The 7896-nt window shown below is 39.2% G+C and overlaps 1 protein-coding gene across 1 annotated transcript in view; it reads left to right on the top strand.

The window, feature by feature from the left end:
• The first annotated feature begins 509 nt into the window (after window positions 1-509).
• The window catches only part of LOC122529135 (octopamine receptor beta-2R-like), an 87867-nt gene continuing 80480 nt past the window's right edge, over window positions 510-7896 (top strand). The window contains exon 1 of the mRNA XM_043654944.1: window positions 510-1228. The gene's annotated coding sequence lies outside the window, so the exon portion shown is untranslated. The remainder of the gene's footprint in view (window positions 1229-7896) is intronic.

Here is a 7896-nt window from a genome sequence, read left to right as displayed (position 1 = left end):
GTAATCTTTCGGAATTGTACACGTGCTATCAGCTTGATATCACCCAAAGGATTTCACATAAACTAACTTCGCCGATATTAATGGCTCATTCGTCAGTATTCGCAATTATTATATTATTAAAAGCCAGTCCAGTTGTTTCTCAGATACTTACGCCCCCAAGTTCGACTCTTTGTTCGCTCGACCAGAGACATCGATCGATCCTACAACAAGCGCCGTATCTTCACAATTATTTCAACATACGTACCTACGTACGTATGTTCTTCCTTTGAGAGGAAAAAAAAAAAAAAANCGTACGTATGTTTTTCCTTTGAGAGGAAAAAAAAAAAAAAAAAAAGAGGAAAAATGCATAAACATCCGTAGCCGACCGATAAGCGAACGGGTACGTATCACGATCGTGGTACAAGGGGAGGGGAGGGGATCGACGCTACAAATTTCCTCCCTCTCTCCCTCTGTCACTCGCGCGCCATCCCCACTCCAACCCTAACCGCGGCAGCGTTCGTCCCTGTCTGACGCGGCTCGGGCATCTCCGTCGCTCGGCCACGCTCATTCAAGCTGGACGCGTTCCGAGCCGACTTGGCTCGATTCAGTCGCGGCCGACCCGCCACTCTGCAAGCTCTCGTCCATCGCGCGCGCGTGTCTTCGTGCTTCCTCCTTTAGACGCTTCTTCTCTCTTCGCTTCTCCTCGGCCTCCCTCTCCTCTTCGTTCGACACCCCCACCCCCTTCTCGATCATCAACCGAACGAGTCCCCCCGAGTTTCACCCGCCGAAGAACCCACCCCGACGAAGAAGCGAAAAGATCGGTGAGTCAGTTTCGCCCGCCTGAGCGAAGAGGAGGATCGTCTTTGCTCGAGCGAGCGAGCGAGCCTCGTGGAGAAGGGAGAAAAGTGGAACAGGTGTCTGGCTGGTGGGACATCTCGGTAGGGTGAAACACATCTGTTTTTCCGTGTCTCGTCGAGAGCCCGCCGGTGCAACGAGGTCTCGCAGGAACGGCTCCTCTCCTCGGACCGCGGTGAGATGAGACGTCCAGTGTACACGGTGATTGCGGTGGTGTTCGAACGGCGCCGCGACAAACAGCCAGTCGCGAACGGTGATATTTTGTGAACCGGGGGCAACCGGGGGGAACCGGCCACGCGTGACAGTGTGTGACAGTGCGCTGTGGAAACGAAAAGTGTAGAAACGAGGGATTCTCGCGCCGTTCTCTGCTCGCTGCTCTCGCTGTCTCAGAAAAGTAAGTGATGATCCGAGCCGGGCAACGTTTTTCTCGCGTTTACGCTTTTTCGTCTTTACGGGTTTCGTTTACGGATTGGAAATCTCGCTGGAAAACGAGGAAATTGCTAACTGCCCGCATTTATTTTGCCGAGCGATTACTGTCGATGAAAGTGACTGATACGTTCGATTATCTGTTACATCAAATCCGACATTAGGAAGTTTATCGCGATGATATTTTTCGATTTCTACGAGCTAAGAAAGAATGAAGTGTTGAAAGATAGAATTCGAGAGGAATTGCGATCAGACATAAGTTCTTGATGAAACGAAAAATAATTAATAATAATAATTCAACGTTTTATTGTAACTTGGCAACATTTTCTGGAATGTTAGAAAATTTAGCAACAGGATTTATGATTAAACAACATTTCTGTTCTAGGTTAGGTTTAAAGATAATTAACTCTCGTTCATGTTTGCACGAACACGATTTTCTGCTTCTTCTTTTTTTTTTTTTTGTTTCTTTCTTCCGTTGATTCCGAGGATTTCGAAATTCCCAAACGACCTGACTCGAGCATCAGAAACAATTTCCGCGGATTTACCGGAATGTGGTCGAAACACAGAGAGGAAAGTGATACGTGGTAAGTTTAATTGAGGTGCTTAGAGGAAAGACGATACGAACGATCGAATGTTGGACGAAACAAATTGTGAATAAAGTTCAACCTTAATTGGAACATCTCTACGCTTTCGTACGTGAATACGTACTTGTGTGAATGTTTGGGAATTTCATGCAGACTGTACCGAATCTCTCTCGTTTCAGAAGCCAATTTGCAAAAGAATGTGAAGGATTTCTAATTACCAAACGTAAAAATTAAAGATAAAACCTGAGCTAAGCAATCGAGTTGTCAAAAACAATCTCTTGTCGAACGCTGTGTGGATTTTTGAAAGTTCGGTCTCGCGTAGTATTTCCTTTAAAAGCCAATTAGTTGAAGGAAATGAATGATTTCCAATTATATCGAACGATTAAATTAAAAATAATTAATTAACTAGACGTTTAGACGACGATAATTAACTTGGACGATTAAATTAAAAATAATTAATTGTAGAAAATTAAAGATAAAAATCTTGTCAAATATGAGTTATTAAAAACTCGCTATAATATCTCATATTTCTTCTAAAAGCTGAAAGAAAAAAATTGTCAATTGCCACAAACGATAAAATTAAAGATGAAAATTTACTAAATAACCGAGTCATCGAACGCTGCATAGATTTAGACTCGTGTATAGTGTACTTCTTCCAAAAATTCGTTTTGAAACAAAATTAACGGGTAACAGAGTTACATAAAAAAAAAATCCTTTGTCAAACGTTACGAACACGCTTTAGCTACGACTCTTCGAGGATTTAGATTCGCGTACTCTGTTTATTATGTCGAGGTTGTTGATACCTGTGTAATTAGACTGTGTAACGATGGATTTCTACGAATTAATTACGCCTCGTTCAGAGCTGCGATCACCATTTGCAAAATGGATACTTATTGGCTTCCGAGTTGTGTATCGCGAGTCTGGAACGAATTTCTGTGATTTATTGTCTTCGAGATTCGAAGAATACAAACGCTGTAATTAGGACACACGCACGCAATGTGACGTTTGTCGCGGATAAAGTATATTATTATCATTTCGATCATTTTTACATCGAGCATTCGCTTTCGCAACTTGCCACTATATTTCTGTGATTGTCAAGATTAAAATTTTGTTTAACTCTCGAATAATATAAAGTTTTGCACAGTCTCAAAACACGATCGTCTACGTATGAAAATTCTTTCCGACATTTATTCCGAACGACATTGAGCGACTAACGATGAGAATGATCGGGGAGCCTAAACACAGGCACCGCGAAATACGAAAATTTAAACGAGACGTTCGCAGCGTCTGTGATTTTCCAGTTTCTATTGTGAATATGTTGTGTACGTGTGTACGCATTGTCGAGATACGCGTAGCTACTGCCTCTCGCCAGTTAAATTTCTCCTCATTTGGCCACGGCTGTGTTCAAAGTTGCGACTCGCAAGGTCGGTTCGAACTCGTACGCTTCTGGATTATTTACTTTGAAACTTGTTCCTCTGAAATCCGCTGCCTCCCGCTATCCCACCCGTTGTCACGCACAACGTTCGTCCGAATTTTCCAAGTTCTACCACGTTCACGTCGCTCTCTGCTCAAATTATCGTGTACACGTTGTCGACTGTTTAAATTTCGAAGTTTCAGCTACCTTTTTTCCAAGAAAAGCACTCTCGTTATCATAATATATGTATGTATATATATATATATACAAAACTATACAATATAAGACTTTAGAAGACTTTGGGAGACGTCTAAATTTTTACGTTTTATATATATATATATATTTTTCCAAGAAAAGTCTCGTTATCATATTATATAATATATATATATATATATAACTATACAATACAAAACTTTGGAAGACGTCTAAATTTTTACGTTTCATAATTTTATAATTTTAAAATTTTACGTTATATATATATATAATATTTTTCCAAGAAAAGTAAAGATACTCTCGTTATCATATTACATAATATATATATAACTATACAATATAAGACTTTAGAAGACTTTGGAAGACGTCTAAATTTTTACGTTTCATAATTTTATAATTTTATAATTTTAAAATTTTACGTTTTATATATATATATATAATTATATGTTGTAATTATATACATATATATAATATACATATAAAATTATAAAATTAAAAAATTCAGACGTCTCCCGAAGTCTTCCAGAGTCGCTGAAAAATATTTCTTGCGCCCAAGGATCGAACTCTCCTCTTCACATCGACCCGAATCGAATCTTGACGTACGATTTTTGTCTCGAACCTTGAACGTCAGAGTTATAAATAATTCTAACATTCGGTTCACCAACCGGCATTTGTTTCAAATTACCTAAATTAACGTACGACGGTGAAATTTAATGCTTTCTACTAATTTGTTATTAAATTTATTTTTTCACAATTTTTCAAACGATAACACCGACAAACGAGCTTCACGGGAAATTTGTATTGTCATCTCCGCCGGCACGAGTTCAAAGAGTTAATTATCGCGTTAAAGTGCCGGTGATGAACTCCGAATTGATCGATCGACACCGATCACCGGAATCATGTATGCACACACGCGTTTGTCAATCTTTTGATCAATCTCACATACTGCAGTGAAAATTATTAGTGCATCAGTCATTGAAAAAGAACAAAAAAAAAAAAAAAAAAAAAAAAAAAAAAAAAATACAAATCGTGTCGAATGTTTTCTTTTCGGAAAACTACGTTTAAGCCAAATTTCATCAAAATCAGTTGGGAGAGGAACCGGAAACACTAGGCCCATTGAATCGGTTTTCCAACAACCGAGTATGCTCGACAGAGATATCGGAAGCATCAATAGCTGAATTATCATTGTCTCTTGTAAAAAACAAAAAAGACAAAAAAAAAAAAAAATAGAAAAGAAAGTTCGTCGACACAAACTTGCGAAGAGAGTTCCTTTCAACTCTGTCGGCACAAAGGCACAATTAATCGGGGAAAGAAAGAGGAACGAGTTCGATTTTCGAAGGTAGCTCGAGCAATTTCACCGGAATCACGGTATCTCGCTAACGGCCCCGACGACTTTAAGCAAATCGATTCAACTCGTTGATGCAGTTAGAAGGAATACGCGCGTCTCGAGAGCGGAGGGTCCACCCACCTAGGAGAATTGAAACTCGATCAATTCCGGTTCCGTTTCAACGCGAGAACGCTGAGCTGAACGATTCGCCCGTAGAAAATAATCGATTCCCCTTCGGAGGAAAAGAAATTACAACGTCGACGATATTTCGAACTGCAATCAGTTCCCGACGACTGCGAGTCTATCGAGACCCGTTTCACTTTCGCTCATTGTTTGGAAATTCAAAACCGTGAAAAAGTATCCGCCAGTGACGCTTTTGTCGCGAATATTTCATATCAAGAGAAGGAATAGAAAAAAAATGAAAAAGAAAAAAAACGCTGCGTGTAAACCACGCGATTTGTTTAATTGCCGATTCTTTGTCACGTTTAATTACATATTTCGCTATCCATTCATTTCGTCGTGTTTCCAGTGGAGAAGCGAGACATTATACCGTACGACGACTCAAGTTTCCCGCGGATTTTATGGAATCCTGCGCACGTTGATTTTATGGAATCAAAATATTAGCAAGTTACATCGTTGACCATTGATAAATGCAATTTTCAACGAGCAAAATAAATCGGGCGAGCTCTGTCGACCGATTTTCAATAGCCACTGGGGGATTCCTGATTCTATAATAATTCATACCGGCGGACGACGGATGAAGCATCGCCGCGGGAAAAAAGAGAAAAAAAAAATCGATATTAATAAACGCGATTTTCAGAGAACAGCGGCATCACCGCCCGGCTGATTCGTCGATAAACATCGACATCGACGGTGAGAGATCGGTAGATCAGCAAATAAAATAAAAGCGATTTTATAAATACCCGTATAAATTTCGTGTTTTCCACGTACTTTTTTTCCTTCCCCCCGTTTCGTTTCCTCTCCGATATCCCCCCCGTAAATAAAAAATCAATCCGATAACGTATCATTCGGAGTCGCGTTCCGCTGCCACGAAACGGAAATACACAACGAATCGAATTGTTCGCCGTTCTAAATGAGCCGCACGAGATTTATTTTCGAATAAATTTGGGGGAGCCGTGTGAAATTTCGTTCGAGGCAATCCGGCGGCGTTTTCCCAGGACTTCGTTCGCTCGTTTCTCGCTCGGCCAGTGAGATTTCAGAAACGGTCGTTCGAAAATTCGAACGATGAATTATTAAAAGATCACTGAAACACGCAGACACGCCATTATGTCATTGCACATATATTTACGTACGTCGTGCTCAAGCCTCGAGCGACCGCGTTCAATGAGAAAGGAGTTCGTTTGTTTCTATTATTTGCCCGAGCCTCCGGCTGTCGAAACAGCTCGGAGAGTTATTATGTGTGTTTGATGACCTGTTTATTTAATTATTTAAATGACACCTTTATTGCACCTAAATTATTTAATTATTTGAATGACACCTTTACTGCACCTAAATTATTTAATCATTTGAATGACACCTTTATTGCACCTAAATTATTTAATTATTTAAATGACATCTTTGTTACACCTAAATTATTTAATTATTTAAATGACACCTAAATTATTTAATTATTTAAACGACACCTTTGTTGCACCTAAATTATTTAATTATTTAAATGACACCTTTATTACACCTTTATTACACTTAAATGACAGCTTGATTACATGTTTATTAAATTATTTAAATGACACCTCGCGACACCACGGTTCGTAATTTATTCGAAAAGTAATTTCGAAATTTCCTCCTCGAGTTGGAGAAATTTCGGTTGGCCTTCGTAGACTTTTTTTTTTTTTAGACTCGTTATGTATTTATAAGAGATTACGATTTCGAAAGAAAGATAACTTTCTTGATAGAGTGACGATCGCTTGAAGGAAGATATGTTAGAGAGAGAAAGAGAGAGAGAGAGAGAGAGAGAGAACAATCTTTCTTTGCTTGTGTAGAATTTTCAATGTGAGACCAGTTCTTCTGTCAGGGGTACCAATCTTTCGATTCGATTTCAACGAATTTGACAGAATTTGTCTGTACTTGTTGACATCAGAGGTGTTCAGTTTACAATTTGTAATTACTGCCGGCTGCTGTATTTCAAAGTTGAAACAACTTGCTACGATCTGAGACATAAAGGTATTTTTCCACAGGTGTTTAATTTACAATTTGTAATCGCTAATCTTTGATATTAGAAGTATTTCTAGAAGTGTTCAATTTACAATTTGCAATTACAAATGTTCAAGGCTCGCACACGTTGCAACAAATACAAGCAACCAACTGGCTCGTCATTTTGATAGTCTTTTAACGCTCATTGCGTCGTAGCTCTAAGATACCCGTAATTTCATAACCTCGCGCTTCTGCGATCTCGTGATCTCATGACCTTACAGTCTTCAGTTTCACGGCCCCACAATTTCCTTACGTCGTAGTCGCACACTCTCGTAATTTCATTACGTTACAACCCTGTCTATACAGTATAATAGTGGTTTCACAGTCTCACGATTTTATTGTCCCGTATTTTTTACAAGCTCGTAATTCCACGATACGGTGTCCCATATTCTTACATAATTTCGTAATCTCATTGTCTTACAGTCCCGTAGCGACATAGTCCCACGCATCTCATGATCTCGCAGTGTCGTAACTCTATGGGCCCGCAGTCTCACGGCCCGATAATACAACGATCCTTTGGATAAACAGTTTTTAACCAACGGTACGTGTACGAGAAGCAATTGAAGCGACGCGTGGGTAAATCGCGCAGTGCGTTTCACGAAAATTTTATCAATTCTCAAGTCCAATTCTCCAATTATTAATCAAAATTCTCCAATTGTTTCATTAAAGATGAGAGAGAAATATATACGACAGCGTGCACAGTCTTAAATCTTAACCTCAAAACTCTTGCTTATAGTCTTTTGTTTTTATTATAGTTTCTTAATATAGGTCGTCCAATCTATGTTTCTAATTATTAATCAAAGTTATCCAATTGTTTCATCAAAAGTCAGATAAAAATATATACGACAGTGTGCACAGTCTTAAATCTTAACCTCAAAACTCCTGCT

Source organism: Frieseomelitta varia, unplaced genomic scaffold (genome assembly GCF_011392965.1).
Source record: "Frieseomelitta varia isolate USP_RPSP 00005682 unplaced genomic scaffold, Fvar_1.2 scaffold_279, whole genome shotgun sequence".
Classification (NCBI taxonomy): domain Eukaryota; kingdom Metazoa; phylum Arthropoda; class Insecta; order Hymenoptera; family Apidae; genus Frieseomelitta; species Frieseomelitta varia.
The sequence above is the reverse complement of the archived record's forward strand: the minus strand, read 5'-3'. Positions and strand labels throughout refer to the sequence as shown.